Genomic DNA, 22,406 nt, shown 5'->3' with positions numbered 1-22,406 from the left:
ATCTCACTTTTTTGACTGAACTTTATTTTAAAAGGAAACCTTCTGCATTATCACAGTTCATATCACTTGCTATAATTAATTAAATTTTAAATACATAATAATTAAATTTAAAAGGCCATCTGAATATCACTTAAAATCAGCTTGTGCACTACATGCTACATACCATGTCTAGTGAAGCTCTGCTATAAACATCATTTTCTCAAATGTATGTATATATTTATATATATATATAGAACTTTTATTATGGAAATTTTTATGAACAGTTTCAAAGCAAATGTGAAAAGAATAGTGTAATAAACCCACGTACTGATCACTCAACTTCAACAATTATCAACTCACACCTACTCCTGTTTCATCTGTACCCCAACCCACTTCCCCAGCCTCCCTATTATTTTAAAGCAAATCTGAGACATCGTATCATTTCATTCACATATACAACAATCTTGATAACAGCAAACATGTGAAGAATGTTTGCTAGATGCCAGACAGGTAAAGCATAGCAAACGCACACTCATATATCTACAGTCACCACAACCTTGAGACTCTTAACCCATCTTCATGGTGGAGGGAAAAGGAAAGTGGAAGCATAGGCACAAAGGCAACTTGCCCAAGGTCCCACAGCTGGTAAGTGGCATAGCTGGGACTGAACTCAAGCAGTCCATGCCCTTAACCTACAACACTGTTTCTTGGCCTAGGTGAATGCAACATGCTTTTCCCTTTGCATAGAGCTGGCCCAGAATGAGTTTCCTGGAGTTGGTGTGCAGAGCCCATCATCTTTGCTGTCCCATCTCGGCACCCTGGCCACATCACCATCAGGTTACCAGAGAGGAGCTGCTGCCTTGAGACATGAGGCAGGAAGGGTGGACACTGAGGTCCCTGCAGCTTCTGCTTGGGGCAGAATGTGGGGCCAGCATGTAAGGCACGAGCTCCTGGGCTGGGGGTATTAAAGACAGTGTGTTGCAGCTGATACAGATACAGAAGTTGACCCTTGATAATCATTTAGTACTTGACGCCATTGCTCTTCTTTTCAGCCGACACCATCTTCACACAGGCACTGATTTCTCCAAGGCCTTGTTTCCTGAGAAGGTGGCTGCTGCCTAGGTTGGCCTTGACTGCACTGGGATCGGGCAGGGAGGAATGCCTTTTGTCTTGATTGAAACCCTCCACATTCATTTGCTTTCAGCAGCATGCAGAGTCCTGGTTTAAAGAGGGGGTGAGAGGGCTTAAATGTCTCCGAAGGTTTCTGAGACACAGGATTTCTCAAGAGAGAAAGGGTGATGATTTCAGAGTAAAGGAATCAAAAGCACATGTACTGCCTTTCTCCACGCATACAGAGTGGCTTAAATACGAAGGGAAGAAAGCGTTAGGAAAAACAGTTTTGAGTTTCGTTGAACCAACATTGGAAAAATGCAGCAAGACCCTTTCCAAATCCAAAGCAGAACCGTGTCCTTCCACCTCTGTGGAAAACTCTTCTGGTCTGGAAACCAGGTCTCCTGGGGCTGCCAAGAGTCCCCAGCCTCGGCAGAGTACCTCCCCCTGCTTCCTCTGACAGAGAAGCAGATGGTCTCAAAGCCACCCTCCCTAACCCAAAAGCCCATTGAAGGGGGGCAGGGAGACTGTGCCAAGGCTGGCAATTCCCCTCGGCAGAATCTTCTCTTTCCTTGTCTCTGGTGCCCAACAGAGGCAAGAATGTGTGCGGGCCCTTGGCTGGGTAGGTTCCGTTAGGAAGCAAGGAGCTAAACAGGTTCGGAGGCTCTCCAGGGATGTGTGGGGTTTTGGGGAAGGATTTCGTATTCTGGCTTTCTAAACCAACCTCTCCCCCTCCCTCTTTCTCCTCCCTTTTCCAGACGCTAGTAACCACTATTCTACTTTCTGCTTCTACGAGATCAACTGTTTTAGATTCTACATAAAGTCACCAATCAAACTCGACCCAAAGAGGATGAATGTTTATTGTAAGGCTGCATGTAGGTGCTCAGCCAGGCCCCATAAACAACAAGAGTTACCTTCAGGAGGCCACTGTTTTCCCATGGTTCTGACATTCTCATGACCTGGTGTTCCTCTGTCTCCTCTGGTTGCTATCAGCTGCCCTCTCAATAGTCCCTGCTATCCTGTTATCCCATTGCTTCTAAAACTCTTGATTTCTGCCTTTTATCTGCCTGCCTGCTCTCAACTATCTCTCTTAGGTACCACAGAGGAGAGGATCTGATCGGGCCCATTAACCACAATACCAAACCCTGAGTTTCTATTAAACAGCATCCTGCAACAGCCCATCTCGCTGGCCTTTGAGGGGCTGCCTTTGGCTGGGCCTCAATGCCTGATCCAATCAGTTGTGGCCAGGAGGCAGAGACATACAGTTAATCTCAAGGCAACCAATACACAAGCAGCTACCTCCAGCTACTTTGTTTAGACCAGGGACATGGAGGCAGGAGGAGAATGGAAAGTCCACTTCAGCACCCTATGTTGCCCTAAACCTTGAAACAAAGGCCCAGTGGTCCTTGGCAGAGTATCAGAGGCTACCAATGAAAGGGCATCAGAGGCTAACAATAAAGCCTCAGCCTAAGAGAGGGGTGTGTGTGCGTGTGTGTGTGTGAACAGCAATGCTGAGTTTCGATTAGGTAAAACTGTTTTGTAATATGGTCTAGCCTTTTAAATCCCAACTGTCATGGAGGCCTCTGCTTTCCAGGAAGTTATTCCCTTCAGCAGTTATTTCTGCAATCGTGGTTGTTATGAAACTCTTTATTTTGAAAACACATTTCAAAACAAGGCTTCTTACACATTCAGCTTTCTCTGGTCCACTAGGAGCAAAATGGTGCAGATATTTCCCTGTGGCCCATATACTTGTGTGTTATCCCGGTGGGCAATTCAAGTCCCAAAATCCATCTTGTAGTCACCACGGAAAAATGCAGAGGCATGCTGTGGGAGGATGCATGTCAACTCATCCCAAACACTCCCTTCAGCCAGCTCCCTGCCCCACACGTGGCAGAGCCATGACACAACGGCCTGTTCCTCTGAGAGTAATTCATTATGTAATTAAAAGCTCTTTCATCAAAGTCAATTTCTAAAGCAATCACTGGGATAGTATCAATTAGGAAACACTAACAGAGAAGGAGCTGGGCCCTGATGTCAGGGCTCATGCCCTTAAGAGTTTACATAAGTTTTCAGATGCTCATGCCAGGGACCCTGACAGAATGCTGGGTAAGAAACAAACAGCACATGCTCTTCAGGCTTCAGTGGACCTTTCTGGAGAGGGTCTGTTCCCACAAGCCAGGCTCACAAAGAACCAGGGTGAAGTGATGGAAACAAATGGGCTATGAGATGACACCAACATGGATTCTAATCCCTGCTCCAACTGTTACCAGCTGTGGGAACTTGGGCAAGTCAACTAACCTCTCCGAACCTCAGTTTCTTCATCGGAGGAATGTTTATGATACTACCAACCTTCCAGAGCCCTGTGACGGTTAGAGATAAGATGCAAACGTTGCGAAACAGTGCTGGCACACGGTAAGCATTCTGTGTGGAAACTTCATAGTGTTATCATCTGCCTTCCAACTTCAGTGTGAGTTTTGACTCTACTGGCTCTTCAGTGGCATGGTCTGCCCAGGGGTCTCTGGAGAAGCAAAAGTCTTCTCCTCAGGCTGCTCAGCAATCACCAGCCACAGAGGGTTTTCCCCATCCCTCCTGGGTCCCGTTCATAATGGGTTTGGTTCAGAAAACTCCCCCTAAGCATAGGGCTCACTTGCTGAAAGAGCTCACTCTGAAAAGAGGTGATAGACAGGCAAGTCTATCACCTGACCAGGGCAGGTGATATTGCACCACCTGACCAGGGCAATGAGAAATGAGTGGCACTGATGTTTTGGGAAGCACAGAGGCAAGATCAGGGAGACCCTCCTGGAAGAGGAGACAGAGGGGTGAGAGGAGAAGTTTCCAAACAATGGGACGGACGGGATGAGCACAGGCTGAGGTGATGAGGTGGGAGCTGTGGGCAAGACCAGGTCTCCAGCTGCAGAGTTAAGGAGCTCACTCTCCAGGTGCAGGTTTGGGAAGATGACTCCAGCCTAAGTGAGGAAAACAGACTGGGCAGGTGAGACTCAGAAGAACGCAGAGGCAGCCAACCAAGGAAGGAGGGCAGCTTGGTGGCCCACTGACAGTTGAGCCAGGCTTATCTGTACTGTGCAACCAGAAGGAAAAACCAATTTGACAAATGGAAAAACCCTCATGTGTAGGAATCAAGTTACCTAGCATACCTAGCACACAAGTTGGATATTCCACAGCCCTTCCTCTGGCTGCCCTCCTAAGGCAAGCCCCGTGGGCCAGCCAAGCTACCCCAGCCCATGCTGTGGGCCACTATACTGTATACTGGAGGGGCAGGATGTGGTCAGGGGAGGCCAAGATGGGCCTCAGGAAACAGCAGGGGAAACACTGCCGCATCTGACCCAACACAACTGTCAGCTGGCTGAGCCATCCACTCCGTCAGACCCAGGCCAGACCTTCCCCCATCTCGGAAATGACACAGAACTCTCCTTGCTATCCTTCTGCCTGCCACTACTATGGGCTGAGCGAGCCCCCCGCCCCTCAGCCAGATGTCCACTCGCTCCTTCCTGATGACAGAAGTGCTGACCACAGCCATCTAGGTTGTACACTGTGTACCCCAATGCCCCACCCACGAACTTGGTGTTGGAAACTAGTTCCCTGGTGTCGATTTTCATGACTGGTCATCTAATGACTTCACTGTGCCTCTAACCATGCTGAGATTCCAGAAGGTTGCCATGGTGACATGCTACAGGCCTGGCCTAGACTGAGAGGCCTTGGGGAGAGAGTGGGTTATGAAGCCCTGATGAAAACAGAGCCCAGGGTGGAGCACTGAGCAGCTCCCACCGGCTGGGCCAAGGAGTGCTTTGCACTCTCCAACCCTGCTCTCATCTGTGGCACAGTGAGATGAGCTGTACCCACTGCCCATGCAAAACCAAGCTGTCTGCCTCAACTCATGATGCAAAAGGGAAAATGTACCCAGTTGTCCCTCCACCCCATTAGAACCAGAAATGCATAATTTGTACATTGTAGACTTTAGAGAACATATAAAGAAGCAATGCCAGACCTGTGCAATTTAAACACACATATGTAGCCACTCTTCTCATTGCTCACTCCTGGACCCTGCCTTTCTTCCACCATTCCCCCATCCTGGACAACACCTCCCTTTCCCTTACTTTATATGAGCATTGGACAAGACTTAAGCTGCTCCTCCTACCTGAGACCTCCTTAACTCTGGTCCACACTGCCTTTCCCCTTTCCTAAGCTGCAACCAAATACACTTCTGAGCACTGGGTGTCAGCTGTTGGTCTCCTAGTGTATTCTGCCTGACAGCTTGGTTTCCCTATACACTTCAAAGGTGTTGCATCTCCCTCTCTCACTCAGAACCCAGCACAGGGCCAAGCACATAGTAGGCACTCCATGCAGATTTTTCTGACATGTAACTGCCAACCTTGAGACTGCAGCCACAAGGTAGCAGTTTAGAAAATATCTCTGAGAACAGCCAGGTCAGCCTCCTTCTGGGAGATGCAACAACCCCTGGGGCACCAGAACCAGGAGTCAAGGAAGAGGTCTGAGCCCCTGCGAAGGGCATCCATTCTCCGGCCCCAGTGCCCTGGCAGAGTTATGCAGCCTCAGCTGAACTTGCCCATCACCACATTCCCACCCACTCATCCCTGGGCCAGGCCCCCAATCTCAGGCTGACCTTGGGGCTGTGTGCCAAGAAACTGACAATGGCACTGGGCAATCCTAGCCAAGTTCAAGTTCATGTGATGGGCTATTACAATAAGGGGGCTCATGGGAACTGGATGGGAGCCTCAGAAAAGGGGAGCCCAACACCTTTGAAGAAGGTGGTGGCCTTTCCATTAAAGTAGCCCCCAAGCTAGAGACCTGGCCTCCATCATGCTTGGCCCCTCACTCCTCATCATGCTGCACATTCAATCATCCAACCAATACATCCTGTCAGTGGCATCCAGTTCTGCACCCTCCACCTGACCTCCATGGCCACAGTCCTCCTTTCAGTCACCCGGGTAACGACCACAGCCTCCTCATGGCCCCAGCCCCCAGCCTCACTCCCTCCATTCCATACTGTCAGCTCTCAAAAACTTAAAGCTGCCCCATTGCTGTCCGTAGGATGGAGTCTGAACTCCTTAGTCTTGCTCACAAGCCTGGCCTGTAACCTGCGAGGCTAAGAACCTGCCTCTCTGTGCTGCCTCCCACTGCCTCCATCCACGACTCAAGGTTCCAATCACACTGAACACTTGCAGGGCCTTGACTGGGCCATATTCCATCTTAATTCGGGACCTCTGCAAAGGACACATAGACACTTAGACACACACAACTTCACCAGGTACTATCCTGATGTCTCCTCAAATGTCCTTCCCTGAACCCCTGGGTTGCACTAGATGTCTCCCTTCTATGTGTTCCAGGGTTCCCCATGCTACCATACCCTTTCTCCGTGAGTTGAGCTCACAGAGGTAGAAACAGATGACGAGATGACTGGTGGGCTGTGCTGGTCTCTGCCAGATGAGGACACAATCAAGCCTTTGGTCAAAGACATGCCATCTGTGTGACCAGGCCTGTCTTCACTGGGCTCAGAGAACCAAAGAAACTGGGCTGGTCTAGGCAGCCAGACTGCAGGGCTCCTTGCTCCATAGAGATGCCACGACTAAAGCTTCTCCCCACTCCTCAGTGCCTCCCTTTCTACCTAGAGGACCCAGCCAGTTCCCACAAGGGTGTAACCAGAGCCTGCAGGTTCCTGCAGGAACTCTACTAGATGAACAGTTACTGACAGGAAAGGCTTGAGAACATTCTGGAAAGAAGACATTCCTGGTCTAGAAATCCTATGTACTGTTAACTCTCTCTGGGAAGAAGAAAGGGCTGCGGGTCATGCCAACACCCAGGAGTCTCCTTTGGACATCCCATTAATAGAGTGGGGCTCCCTAGGAATGCATTTGCTGCTCTGCTGATCCAGAGGGATATTCCTCCAAACCACCCACCCCATCCACCCCCAAGACAGCAGCCCCAGTCCAGGGGACCTTACAGTGTGCATGCCCTTGTGAGTGGTTCTTCCTCCTGACCCATGAGTATGGCTCAGCTCTGTGCTGGGCAGGGGGAAGTCAGCATGCTGCGTTTTTGTCTGCAGGAGAAATCTCCCCACTGCCCACCTATGGTCCACAAACAAGAGGCTCCTAAGCTTTCCAATGACCAGGATGGAGAGATGTCAGTTAGTCTCTGTGACGGTTTATTTTATGTGTCAACTTGGCTGGGCCATGGTACTCAGATCTTTAGTCAAACACGTCTGGTTGTTGCTGTGAAGGTATTTTTAGAATGACGTTAACATTTAAATCACTAGACTTTGAATCAAACAAATTACCTTCCCCGATGTGAATGGGTCTCATCCAATCAGTTGAAGGCCTTAGACTGACATCCCCCAAGGAGGAGAAAATCTGCCAGCAGACTGCCTTCAGACTCAACTGAAACATCACCTCTTCCCTGGGTCTTTAGCCTGCAGCCTACTTGCTCTCTCTTGTCTGTCTCTCTCTCTCCCCCTGCCCCTCCACACATACACATACACAGACAGACACACACACACACACACACACACACACACACACACACACAGAGCCATGCATTGCTTAACAACAGGGATACTTCTAAAGAAATGCATCATTAGGCAATTTTATCATTGAGTGAACAGCATCGAGTGTACTTATACAAACCTAGATGGTATAGCCTACATGGTGTATCAGACATCGAGGCAATGTGGTATAGCCTATTGCTCCTAGCTACAAACCTGTATAGCATGTTACTACACTGAATACTGTAGGCAATTGTAATGCAACAGTAAGAATTTATGTATCTAAACATAGAGAAGGTACAGTAAAAACACCCTATAAAAGATTTAAAATTTTTGCTTACCCTGAACAGAGGCTGCAGGACTGGAAGTTGCTCTGGGTGAGTCAGTGTGTGGGTGGTGAGTGAATGTGAAAGGCTAGAATATTACTGTACACTACTGTACACTTTATAAACACTGTACACTTAGGCTATACTAAATTTATTTTTTAAAATGTTCACTCTTCAATAATAAGTTACCGTTAGCTTACTGTAACTTTTTTACTTCATAAACTTTTCAATTTTTAACTTTTTGACGCTTTTGTAATAACACTTAGATTAAAACACACATTGGGCTGGGCGCAGTGGCTCAAGCCTGTAATCCCAACACTTTGGGAGGCCGAGGCAGGTGGATCACGAGGTCAGGAGTTCAAGACCAGCCTGTCCAAGATGGTAAAACCTCATCTCCACTAAAAATACAAAAAAATTAGCCAGGCATGGTGGCGGGTGCCTGTAATCCCAGCTACTCGGGAGGCTGAGGCAGAGAATTGCTTGAACCTGGGAGGCAGAGGTTGCAGTAAGCCGAGACCGCACCACTGCACTCCAGCCTGGGTGACAGAGCGAGACTCCGTCTCAAAAAACTGTATATATTATATATAATGTAAAATAGCCTCAGGCAGGTCCTTCAGGAGGAATTCCAGAAGAAGACATTGTTAATATAGGAGATGACAGCTCCATGCATGTTACTGCCCCTGAAGACCTTCCAGTGGGACAAGATGTGGAGGTGGAAGTCAGTGATATTGGTGACTCTAACCTTGTGCGTGTGTTCATGTCTTAGTTTTTAACAAAATAGATTAAAAGGTTAAAAAAATTAAAAACAGAAAAAGGCTTACAAAATAAGAATATAAAGAAAATATTTTTGCATAGCTGCACAATGTGTGTGTGCAGCTATATAATATATATTATATATAATATAATATATAATATATAATATACATAATATAATATATATAATATATAACATATATAATATAATATATAATATAATATATTAATATATAACATATATAATATAATATAATATATAATATATTAATATATAATCTATTATATATTTATATTATATTATATTTAACATTTAATATATTACATTATATATTATATATTTATATAATATATAATATATATAAAAAAATATATAATATATAAAATATATAAACATATATTATATATTTATAATATATAATATATATAAATATATATAATATATAAAATATATAAACATATATTATATATTTATAATATATAATATATATAAATATATATAATATATAAAATATATAAACATATATTATATATTTATAATATATATATTTATATATATTATGTATATAATATATTATATTATATATTTTTATATATTATATAAATATATAATATATAATTTATATATATTATATAATTTATATCTTATATAATTTATATATAAATTATATACATATAAATTATATATATTATATATAAATATAAATATATAAATATAAATATATAAAAATTATATATTTATATTTAAATATATATAAAATATAAAAATATATAATATATATAATATATAAATATATTATATATTACTTATATAATATATATAATATATAAATATATTATATATTACTTATATAATATATATAATATATAAATATATTATATATTACTTATATAATATATTATATATATTACTTATATATTATATATTACTTATATAATATATTATATATTACTTAATAATATATTATATATTACTTAATAATATATTATATATTATATAAATTATATCTATTATATGTAAATATAAATATATAAAAATTATATATTTATATTTAAATATATATTAAAATATGTATATTTTTAAAAATTAAAATATATAATATAAATATATATTATATATTTATATTATATATTATATAGTATAATATATTATATTATACTATATATTATATATAAAATATATATAATATATAGTATATATTATATAATTTGTTTTATATATTATATATAAATTATATATATATTTAAATATAATTAAATATATTTTATATATTATATATAAATTTTATATATAATATATAATTTGTATATATTATATAATTTGTTTATGCCAGTGTCACCACAGACACACAAGTAATGCATTGTGCTTCGACATTATGATGGCTACAGCGTCACTAGGCAATAGGAATCTTTCACCTCTGTTATAATCTTATGGGACCAGCATCCTATATGCAGTCCACCATTGACTGAAACATCATTACGCAGCACATCACTGTGTGTGACACACACACACACACACACACACACACATTCTATTGACGCTATTGTTCTGGAGAGCCCTAATACAATCTCCCTCCCTGTTCTGGATTCTACCTTGGCCACCCTTTCCTAAGGTGCATGGGTGCATAAACACACACAGATGATACCCACCCACAAGTAAACTTTAGGTCCTTATTCACCCACAGACACCTGTGGTAAGTCCAGATGATACATACAATTGGAAATGGGTACAAGGTCCTGGACAAGGTGACCTCATGCCAGTCCTCCCTCAGACTAATTTACAGATGGCAGCCTCCCTGAGGGCAGGCAGGTGGGGTAAGTGCTCTGCCACCTACTGAGTGCATATTCTTGGACATGCAACTTGACTTCTCTGAGCCTTAGCTTTTTCTTCTGGAAAATGGGGATAATAATACTACATGTGTCACTGTATTATTAGAAGAATGAAATGAGATAGAGTGCCTAACGCAGCTCATCGCTACTCCCAACAGGACAGTTCCAATAATTCAATGTTATTCCCTCTTATAGTACACACCCATGTCCACACTGTCCAATCTATAAACACAAAGACTGTTAAACAGGGCTTACGGTTCGCTTCACGGAGGCCTCAGGAGAAGTCTCCATGCTTGCTTTTAAATCAACTCTTTATTCCCACACAGACTGACCACCGTTATCTCCTTTGACTCTCACTGCATCATGCAGTAGCAGGTGGCTAACCCCATGCACCAGGAAGGAAAGTGAAGCACAGGCACAGCCCATGATACACTTTGTGTGAGATGAGCTGGAACCTGCAGCTCCTGGCTCCAACTCCTAAGAACTCCTCTACTCAGCAGGGCTCTGCAGGTTCCCACTGGGTCCACTTGTGCAGAAGGGCCTGTGAGGCCGCCCATGCCAGAGGCAGCTCCCTGCACCCTCAGGAAAGGCTTCCTTACCTCTAACCCAGACCTTCCTGGTCTGCTCAGCCTGCTTCTTTCGACTTAACTGGAGTTGCCACCCTTAACCACATCTATTCCATGTCTCTGTTCTTGTGTTCTCCCAAATATCCAGAGCCCAGTTTCTTTCCTTTCTTCTCTCTTAAGATTTATTCTCCAAGCTTCAGCCTTACAAATCTGCCCTAGCCAGAATCTTCTGGGGACACAATAAAAACACAAAGAGTTCTTCACTTGAGGCTTTCTCTTGGCAACCATGTGTAAAGACTCCCAAACAACAGATAAAATAAGTTAATCTGGTATTTAGGACCTTGTCTGAACATGGAACTGGACCAACTGGAGAGGCAGGGTGTGTCCAGAAGGACACAGGCACTGGTGGTCAAGAACCTGCCTTCTACTCTTCTCTCTGCTACTACCCAGGTGGCCTTGGGCAACTCATTTTGCCTATTTGTGCTTCAATGTCTCCAGTTATGAAATAAATGAGTGAGTTGGATAGAGTTGGATAATTTCTAACGTCCTAAATATCTAGGATTCTCTGACATACTGGTTCATCCTCATATATAAGTTATCACTTACATAAGGAAGAAATCTATATCATGGGTGTTACTCTTGTCCCAAGCCTCTGGCAGACATCACTGGTTGACAACAGCATTCTTTCCTTCTAAGACAGACCCAGCCTCAGAAGCTTTCTCTACAGAGCACTCCAGTAGCTACTACCAATCGACCAGTACAAATAAATACAACTATTTGTATTAGAAACATTCAAGACCCTAAAAGCTTGTCCTCATCAGGATCCTCCAATACCGCCCCACCCAGGTGTGGGGCCTGCTGGGGCTCTGCAGTGTCTCTGAGGCTGGATTTCAGGACTCACTCGTCTCCCACAGACGTCTGGACCATCAGGCAAGCTGGACCTGTCCTGGTCACTCCATAACTCCCTGGCATCTGGTGCCCACAACCCAGGACCCACAGAAGCCTTGGAAGATGTCTCAGAAGCAGAAACTTCTGTCCTAAGGAAAAATTCCAGAGAAGTGGAGGCACAAAGTGTGGGCCAGGGCATTGCCAGACCCACCCCAGGGCTGCCCAACACACACACGCACACCACACCCACGCTCTCTGTCCAGCTCAGGTATTCACGCGTGCACACACACACACACCCGGAGAAGAGCTCCTGGGTGAAAACGTCCTGCAACAGTGCCATCTAGTGGGAGCCGGGGTCTGTCCTGCCCTCACAGGTTTCCCCCGTGAGCCCCAGGGAGATGGTCTTAAGATCCAGAGATGTGAAAGTTGTGGCTACTTCTTGTGAAGAAAAATACAAAATAAGCAATAACGGGAGACTCTGTCTACCTTGGGATGTCTCACTGCCCCCCTCAATTCGCACCTGTACACAAGGCTAACTGGCCCAACCACCACCATCCCTCTATCTACAACACATCCCCAAATCCCTGCTCTCTGCCTTCAGCCCTGTGAAATTCTGCCCCCCTGGGGTCCTGCTACAGCCCCTTCTACCCCAGCATATGGTCTCTGACTCAGTCACACATTTCCAGGAAACGTGGGGAGGACTCTAGCCAGATTCTAGCTCAGCTATTCCCCAGTTTTGTAGTTTCCTACATCCGAACCTCAGTTTACTCTTCTGTGAAATGGGAGAATGTCTTTGTGACTAGGTTGCTGTGAAGATTAAACAGCCTTTTCCAGAAGGTCTCTGGCTGTGATGCCTGAAAAATCCCAGCAGCACCAAGGAGGTTCACAGCTCTAAGATGGTCAGGAAGGCTATTTGCTAGAGGCCAGGATAGTTCTCAACCCTACAGGGGATGGAAAACCCAGACAGTCCCTCTCCCTCAACAGTGGGAACTCTGCCCCATCCCTCTTACATGGGTGGGGTAAGACCACATCCTTTTAAATAATTAAATACAACATAGGATCCCAAGCAGGAGAACCCCTCCTTGCCTTTTAGAGACTATGGGAAGATCTGTCAGAGCTTAATGCTTTCAGGCTGGGCGCAGTGGCTCACACCTGTAATCCCAGCACTTTGGAAGGCCAAGGCAGGAGGATCACTTTGAGCTCAGGAGCTTGAGACCAGCCTGGGCAACATGGCAAAACCTCATCTCTACAAAAAAAATTCAAGCTGGGCATGGTGATACACACCTGTAGTTCCAGCTACTTAGGAGGGTGAGGTGGGAGAATCACTTGAGCCCAGGAAGTAGAGGTTGCAGTGAGTTGAGATCGTGCCACTGCACTCCAGCCTGGGTGACAGAGTGAGATCCTATCTCAAAAAAAAAAAAAAAAAGGAAAAAAAGAACTTAATGCTTTCAGGTTCAAATGTTTCCAGCCAGTGTAACAGAGCAGAAATACTGTCACTGATCATGGCAGAGGACTTTAAGAGGAGGAAGAGCATTACTAATCCCTCCTCAGCAAAGGAGACTTTTCCCAGGGGTCTGGGAGACTAGCTGTACACAGAGGGCTTCTGTAAGGAAGCCAAGGGACAAGGAGGCCCTGGAAGCCAGGAGGCTGCTGTGGCTGAACAGGAGGAGATGGAACAGTGTTGCTGATTCTGCAGCCTGAGGATGATGACACCCCAGGCTCCAGAATACAGTGTCCAGCCACCCTGCCTGCTTGCAGAGGAAATGAAACCCTGCCCATTCTTCATACCTGTAGGAAGGGGAAGAAGCCTTAGGTGGTGCTCCTAAATGGCCTGTGTTGCTAGGGAAGGACCGCTGGATACTGAAGCAACCACGTCCAAACTCAACTTCAACACTCATTCATTCGCTGCATGGGTGGGGGCCCAGAACACAAGCAGCTTCTCAAAAGGAAGCTTCGTGGCTAGGCAAAAGCTGAAAGACACCTCCTGAAAGTGAAAACATAACCAGCAAATCTAATAAAGTCGGCCCCAGTGAGAAACCTGCAAAGCAACCAAGATGACATGAACAGCAATAGCCAGGCCCTTCCTGCACCGGGGGCAGGTGCCAACAGCATCAAAGTCCTGTGGGCCAAGGGCCAAGAGCATCAGAATCTGGCAGAAGAGACAATTCCTCTCTAGACTTGGCAGATCCAGTCTCCCAGTGTGAACCTGCCTTTTGGCCTGAGAGCCAGCAGCCCCAGCCTACAGATACAGTGTCCTTGCCTCTACCTGAACTTAATTCAAACCATTCTGCTCAACCCTAATTTGGAGCTTTTATTAGGTTTTAAGTTACACTATATATGGCACAATAGAAATATTTTTTCAGTGTTAAATTAGAAACATACCACAGGAGGATTTTTTAAAGCCTTTTACAACATTGTAGACTGAAATGTCTTCAACTCTGCAACCAAAAGCTAACCAAGGTAACCTTCACAGGAGAAACTTTGGTATCAAGAGAGGTATGTATCCTCTGGAATGTGCTTTTCTTCCTCTTTTCCAAAAGCAGTCAACAATATTCCTCTAATCAGTCTGGGGTGTGTTAGCATTGAAAGTAGGCATACTCTGGGGGTATTCCCAGGAGAAATAATGGCAGATATAGGCAGAATAAAATCACCATGCCCCCTGGCCTTTCAAATGAACATGTCCATCACCACCATCTGTCATATAAAGTGAGGCCTGGAGAGCAGGTCGTGCTCCGAATGGATCAGGCTAGGGTTCCTTGCTTGCCTCACACTTGAAGCACCTGTACAGGAGACCATTTCCGTGGCAAGAGAGGGGCTAGAGACCAGGACACAGATGGTCTAAGCTCCAGGTGGCCCAGAAGTGCTTATGCTAAGAAATGCTTGGGCTGCCCCGCTAAGAGCAGCTCCTCCACCTAGCACTCCTCACACTCTTAGATGAGGAGCTCTGGGAGCTCATTTGCATCCTGGCTGTAGCCCTGCTGAACATCATAAGGACAGCCTGTTGAAGGACACAGACTCAGGCATATGACCTGGCACATGGCAGAGTCCAATACCTACCTTTGACATTTTGGACCCAACTTGGAATTTTTGAATGATTATAGTTGTCTTTTGAAGAAAATCAAGGCAATGAATAAGCGGCAGTTGATAAATGCTGGGAGAAAGAAACATGACAATCATGAGAATATGCCTATATTTGACCCATACAGAGCAAACTAATTTCCTTTAATTATACCAAGAAACCCTGAACTCTAAAGCCAGAGCATCACTCTCCAAGGTTGCTCTTCGCCCCTGTGATCTGACCCTTTTCTCAAGGGCAGAGCAGCTGGCCAACTTGCTGCCACTGATACCACAATAGAGGCACTGCAAGCACAGGTCCAGGAGGACAAATGGCCCCTCTGGAGAACTGGGACAGGGTGGGTTCATTCCTCAGTGCACTGGGTAGGATGGGGCTGTGTTTGCTACCAACCCCATAAGCCAACTGGTCAAGTGACAAATGCTGAACAGAATAAAAACAATCTGGCCCCTCCAAGCACGGGGCCTGAGGTTGCACAGGCACCTCTGAGAGGTCCCATTTGAGGATGTGCCCAGCCCACAGCTCTGCCCATGACCCCTCTAATCCTGGGGCTTCGCATATGCCACAGTCAGCACTGGGTCTGGTCCCTGCTCACTGCTGTGGGTATGGATCTTGGTGCTGTGGGAGGCTCCTGTGGGGCTATGGAGACTACACCCTCATGGAATGGCAAGGGACGTGCACAAGCCATGGGCCCGAATGCTGTATCACTTGGACACACATTCCAGGAGGAATTCCAAGCAGAAAAAGGCTTTGGGCTGGGAAAGGCATAAAGAGCTCCCAGAAAGACAGGCCTAGAGTTGGGCCTTGACTGATGGGCAGAAAAGGGAATGTATTTAAGGCAAATGGTATCCGGCCACTGCTAAGACATGGAGATGGGGATGACACAGTGTGTTCAGCAACAGCCACTGTGGGACAAGGCTTGCCCTTGGAGAGGAGCAGGAATAAGTAAAATTTCATCCTCCCAACTTCACTCCCTGGTGTGTCTCCATCACTGAGAGTCCCTTGAGGGTTATCTTCAGATCTGAATGCTACCTGGCAGAGAGAGCAGGCTGGGCTGCTGGAGGAGTGCTGAACCTCCCCTCCTGGCCCAGGCTGAAGGCTTTCACAGCGACTGAAGACTTGGGAGAAGCCGGCTAGTCCCACTGCCCTCTCCCCCACAATCTCGGGTGGCTGCTTCTCCCATTGATAACTCCCTGAGATCAGGTTCGCTCTGCCCTGCTTCCAGACGTAGGGGTCAGAGTGAGCCCTGGGCCTTGGGCACAGCCCCCAGATGCTGAGCAGGTTGAAACCAGACTGAGGCCCAGCCCCCTGCCTGCCCTCGGCCTTGGGAATATCACTGCCCAGGATGGAAACCCAGGGAGCCCCACTGCATTAGAAGGCGGGGGATGGAGCAGTTCAGACCCCTAATGTCAGGAAAAAGTGCTGGTCTGGCTTTCACCTGACCCCTACAAGAGGAAAAGGCCAAAGGTCTGAAGTGGCCCATGGCAGGCACAGCAGCCCCCCAGCTTCTGGGATCTGCCGGGCCTCAGTATCTTGCTACAGCACCAGTCTCCCTTAACCAGACTCAAGCAGCATATCTGTTAACCCAGCTCACACCCCTCCACTCAGTCCCTCCTACCTCCTTCTCTATCAGCAGAAAGGGGCACCTGGGAGCTCATCTGGGGCTGCCGCACATGCTGGGTTCTCAGCCCACCTCCTCCACCTTGCTCTGCCCTAGGCAGGCGCTGCCAGACCCCACTGCATGGAGCGAAGGACAAGAGCACAAGGGCCCAGTCCCACTCAGCTGATAGCCCCCAGTGACCAGCACAGGACACTAGGAAGGAACCATGAGCCAGATGAGACCAAACCAGCTCCTGCCCCCAAAAAAACCTATCTGGGGAAGCTGTTGCTCCTTTGTGTACATAATGAAGGATGAGCAGATTCCCACTGCCCAGGACAGCACTGGCTTATACCTGTTATCTCTGTCAAATTCACTCTCAAAAGAATTCTACTTGAGATGCTAAATTATGTGGTTACCCTGTTTTACCACTTGCAAGGCTAGCGAGTGCTCAACACAGGATTAGAACCCAGTTCTAATTAGAACCCAGGCTTCAAAGCTCAGGTCCTACCCACTTAGATTGATGACTAGCAAAGGCTTGAGGGAGGAAGATGGGAAGCAATCTGGGTGGTGCTTCCATAAAGAGGAGCCTACAGGCAGCACAGACAAGAACAGGGAAAATGCTAGAAAATCTCCTATGGCCTGTCACATGGCCACAGGCCTAAAGGGCAGAGGAACAGTGCTGCAGAGGTGGCAAGCAGCCTGACCCTCAGGGCTGGGAGAGACAGCCTTAAAGACTCTGCCAGTGATCCCTGGCTAAATGCTAAGATGAGAAGAGATGTATTTTCAAGTAATGGTCTGTTGTCTAATGTCTGTTCACGTTGGCATGAACGAAGAGGTTTGATCTCTGGTTAGAAGCTGGCTATCTAGGACAGCAATCAAAGCCGGACATGACAAGTGCTTAAAAAGACGCTGGGTGGGTGGAGGACGACCCATTCTTCCTCTGGAGCACCATGGACATCTGCTGGGCAGGTCATAGGCAGGCCAGGGTGAAATGTGCAGCCTGGAGACTCGGGGAGGCCTGCAGTGGGGGATGCCGCTGCACCAGGAGTTTAGGCATTAGCCCCTGGAGCTTGCAGTGCTGGACCCCATAGTAAACTGTGAGGGCTCCCAGGGCAGGGGCACCATGTGGGCAGAGCCCGGGGCACAGGCTGGAGGTCTTGGCCTGAGAGGGAGTGTCACAAAGCCCAAAGAGGCCCCTAAGCCATCTTTCCTGCCCCACTCTGCCTCCATCTCATCTTACCTTAGCTCCTCTGAAAGGTCCTCTGAAATCCCACTGCTAAGTGGCATCAGGATCCCCTAAATTTAATTAGAAGCCCCTGTTATACAGTATCATAGACTCTGCAATATTCTTTTAGCCAAGGAATTTTATCACCATTTATAAATAGAAATGTGTTTGTTTGCTTATTAACTGATTGTCCCCACTATACTGGAAGTTCCAAAGGGCAAGGACTGTGGCTGTTTTATCCAGCAACATATCTCCAGTATCTAGCACACAAAATAAATGTTTGCAGAGAGGCTGAAAGCATGAAGACATGACTGAAATTCCACCACTAGACATTGTTCCTTAGGTTCTTTCACTTATTCAGGCAACCCACCTTTACTGAGCACCCTACTATATGCCAGTTGGGAAAAATAAGATTTAAAACAAAAATTCTTCTAAGATACAAATAAAATGCCCACAGGAGAGTTCACCTCTAAGATACTACCAGTTACATTAGTGGGAATTTGTTTGGTCAGCTGCGTTCCAGAGGGATAGCTGGTTCAGAGGAGGGTTTGGAGAGGAAGAACCCTGGCAGAAGAAAGAGAGGATTCTGCATGCGGGGACATGGAAGAGGAAGACAAGCCCGAATGTGGCTCTGGGCAAAGGTGAGAATCTGGGGGCTCGGGTAGTAAACAGGAGGTGCCAAGAGGCTGGGCAGGGGCACACGAAGGGAGGGACCACACAGGGAACATCCACCTCACCATTACCTAACATCACCTCCAGGACAAGCCCTGCATTACATATTTTCTACACATCAGCCCAATCAATCCTCATAGCCACACCAAGAGGTAAGCGGTGTTACCTCATCTCACAGAGGGGCAGCTGTGGCCGGAGGAACTGAGTGACCTGTCAGAGAACACAGGTGACTTGGATTCAAACACAGGCCTGTTGACACTCAGCCCTTTCCTAGCCCGGGGCTGCTTCCAGGGCAGCCTCCATCCAGACTCTGTGTGGGGACCTTCATGTCAGTAATTACAGGCTACAGCACAGCTTCCGACGCTGGTTTTAGGAAAGTGTGCTTGGCTTTCACCACAGAGAGCAGGAGGGAGCCACCACCTCCCGGGCTAATCTCACCAGTCAAGGCCTCGGGCCTTGCTTCACAATCAAAAGACCTTGAGAATAAAGGGGCAAGGGTGAAGAAAGTAAATAGTACACACACTCTTCACCAATTGCTCTTCCCAGCTTGGGATGGTGGTCAGTGCTGGTCACTAGCCATATCAAAACCAAAGGGCCGGAGGTGGGGGAAGACCCCAACGTGAAGGGCAGAGCCTAGAGGCCCCATTGGTCAGAGAGGGAAGGTTGCTGGGAGGAACTGTGCATTGCAAAAAAAAAAAAAAATTCTTTCCCTCCCTCCACTCTCTCCACAGAACTCTTGCCCCTCTCAACCCCATTGGTCACACATAAGCAGCTCTGGTGGCAGGGGCAGCAGCAGGACAAGGTAGCTCTCCATTGTCCTGCCTGTCTCCAGACAAGAGTGTTTGTTGAGAATGGGCAGAAAGGCCAGGCCCCAGCTCCCAGAGGGGCTATCAGGATGTGGGGATAGCAGAGGGGATGCTCAGAGAAGCTGGAGCTCAAAGAAATCAACCCAAGGACTGAGCAGCATGGCCAGATCCCATGTTTTGGGATCCCTGCTAGGGAAGCCAAGGCCACACAAGGAAGAGATTTTGTTCCAGCCACAGAGTGAGGAGGGGAGCTCTGGAGCAGGGCCCTCAGGCCTGGATACCTCCACACAGTCCTGCAAATCGTGTTTCTCGTTGTCTGATGGTATCCCAAGCCCACTCCCTCCAAATCCACTGGGTAGAAAAGGGATAAAGAAGGTATGCAAAGGATATGGGGGGCTTGAGTAGCCCCAAGGATGTGTCTCTCCCTCACTCCCAAGATTTGTGATTTGATCTCTTCCTCCCATATTCCATGGATGTGGTCATGGACCGGAAGCTGAGTTCCTAGTCCCACCCACCCTTTCTCAGTCACTGACAGAGAACAAATGGGAGTCCAGAGGAGGGGTGGAGAGAACCCAGGTGCTTGCAGTATGCAGACCTGCATTTAAATTCAGGCTCCATACCTGCTGGCGCTCTGCCCTTAAGTCACCTTGGCTGTTTCCTCTTCTGTAAAACAGGGGACAGTAAAAGCAACTGCTTCAAAGGACTGCGAAAGGACCCAACAGGCCATGTGCCACGAGCACACAGCAACGTGTTCCTCTTCTTCCTTTCTGTGAAGAAACTCCCCTTCCCACCCACCCACCCATGCAGTCCCTTAGCTTCCAGCAAACACCTCTACAGATTCTTCCATCAGTCACAACTTGGCTTCAGTATATAATATCAAGATCCAATAACAATAACAAAAAGAATCCAACACAAGCACATCTTTGATGAGCCCCTCTGTGGGTCAAGTCATACAAGGGGTGTGAGGATGCTAATAATCTGGTTGGGGAGACCACAGCATCAGCGGGCATATAGCAGACCCTTCAGAAAACTGACCAATGGCTCACATAGCCAGTTGACAGTCACTCTTATCCTCATTCTCCTGTTTTCACAATAGGCTGTCACACCCAGAGAACATGGGGCAGAGAGACTTTAACGGACTTGCTTGAGGTCACCACAGCAGGCTGGTGCCAGAGATCAGGGCAGAGTGGGTTTATTAACAGACTTATCCCTGGCTTGGAGATCAAAATGGCTTGAATTCTCATCCAAAAGGCTGTGTGACCTTGAGCAGGATACTTAACCTCTCTGAACATCCATTTCTTCTGCAAAATGAGGTGACACCTTTGTCCCAGAATAGAAGTGAGGTCAAGTGTGGTGTGAGGCACTTGGAGGGGCTTAGCGCCTGCCCACCCTAACCCCATCTAAAGTAGCCAGAGGACGGTGACACAATTAAAAAGGCATGAAGTGCCAGACAGCAAGGTTCAGTTCTAGAATATCCTTAGAAGAGCAGCAAGAAAATAGAAAACCACACAGGAGCTTGTTTTCAAAGACAAAGAAAAATATGATTAAGCAGTCCTGAGAATGGTGTTATAAAAGAATGAAAATATTTTCCTTACTAGGGCATTTGTAGGTTAACAGCTGATAGGGAGGTGGGAGCGGCCACCACAAGGCCACCAGGCACTTCCAGCACCACAGTGTGAGGATCCTTGTGGAGGATCCAGAGCTAGGACCAAGCAGCCCCAAAGGCCAGCTGTGTAAGGGAGCTGTGTTGTTTTAGGGCCTCTGTTTTCCAGCCTGTGAAATGGGACTGCCCCATGTCCCCATGTCTGTCCAGCCATGGCTCCTTTCTATTGATAAACTGGACTACAGCCACTGTAATTGCCATCTCAAGGTCAGGTGGAGGGAGATGATATAGCTGATATAAGCTCAGAAAGGTTAAGGATTGCTCCTGAAGTCACACAGCTGAGAGAGGTATGGCGAGAATGCATCAAAGCCAGAGTGGTCCCACTCTGCCACATGGTGTCCCCATCTGGGGGGACTTCGCATTCATTCCGCCCCATGAGCAGTACTGAGATGAGCCAGACATCCTCTGGCCCATAAGCAAGCTCTCCCAGCAACTCCAATCCCACCTCTCACTTGGGGGCCAGCGTACCTAGTCCTGTCAGCTCTGCCTCTCTCCCTGCACCTGACATAACATGTGGGAATTTTCTTTTGGTCCTCACCCTTGCTCCCTCTGCTCAGGCAACCATGACTGGTTTCCTGCTCCTCTCAAATTCCTTTCCTTCCTCGCACCTTCTCTTTCCCACTGCTGCTGGCCTGACCCAACTCCCCACATCTGGTTCCTGGGTCACAGCAAGCACCCTCCTGACCTTGCACACTCTTTCTGCCCCTCCATGATTCCCCCACCGAAATCAGCTTCTGCAGAGCACCACTAAGCTATGGCCCCTTCCACCCACATACCACCCCTCCCCTTGGAATCCTCCTGCACATCTCCACACCCGCCAACTATCTGATACAGTTCATAGCTTTTCACATGTGCTTACAGCCTGTCAGTGTACCAACATTCTCCCCAGATGCACACAGTAGTTGCTCAATATGCACGTTGATGATATCTACTTTTGCACACTGGTCTGATTTCCATCACTGGGATACCCTTTTGCTTGCAGGTTCTACCCAGAGCTCTGAGGGTCTGTGACCCAGCAGGGGCCAGTCCCACAGCGTGTGCCCCCACAGCTCACTCTGATCCATCCTGGGTCCTGCCACTCCTGGGTCTTCCAACCAGGCTCTCATAACGGATCATACCTGCTCTGAGGGGAGTTCACAGTTTAACTAAAGGGACTCAGAGAGGGCCCCTCCCTTGTCCCAAGAGGAGAGCCCCACTCCCCTTTTCCCAGACTAATTTACTGACCTCTGAACTGTAGGAGTGCAGGGTGCTCCACCCCCACTCCACCTTAGGACACAGGCTTACAAAACTTAAAACACTTCTGTGTCCTCAAGATAATCTTGGGGAGGAAACTGAGGCTCTGAGAGGGGTGTGCTCTAGTTGCCCAGGGCCCCAGTTCAAATCTTGGTTGTTCTGACC

At 46.9% G+C, this 22,406-nt stretch overlaps 1 long non-coding RNA gene across 1 annotated transcript; it reads right to left on the bottom strand.

Moving 5' to 3' along the window:
- Window positions 1–7: 7 nt before the first annotated feature.
- LOC107970784 (uncharacterized) lies at window positions 8–20,112 on the bottom strand. The gene is made up of 3 exons (XR_001713663.1): window positions 17,883–20,112; window positions 15,027–15,120; window positions 8–1,197 (listed from the first exon to the last, which is right to left on the bottom strand). It is a non-coding gene; the product is annotated as an uncharacterized LOC107970784 (long non-coding RNA).
- Between the last annotated feature and the right edge of the window lie 2,294 nt (window positions 20,113–22,406).

The sequence above is a fragment of the Pan troglodytes genome, chromosome 2 (assembly GCF_028858775.2).
Source record: "Pan troglodytes isolate AG18354 chromosome 2, NHGRI_mPanTro3-v2.0_pri, whole genome shotgun sequence".
NCBI lineage: Eukaryota > Metazoa > Chordata > Mammalia > Primates > Hominidae > Pan > Pan troglodytes.
The sequence above is the reverse complement of the archived record's forward strand: the minus strand, read 5'-3'. Positions and strand labels throughout refer to the sequence as shown.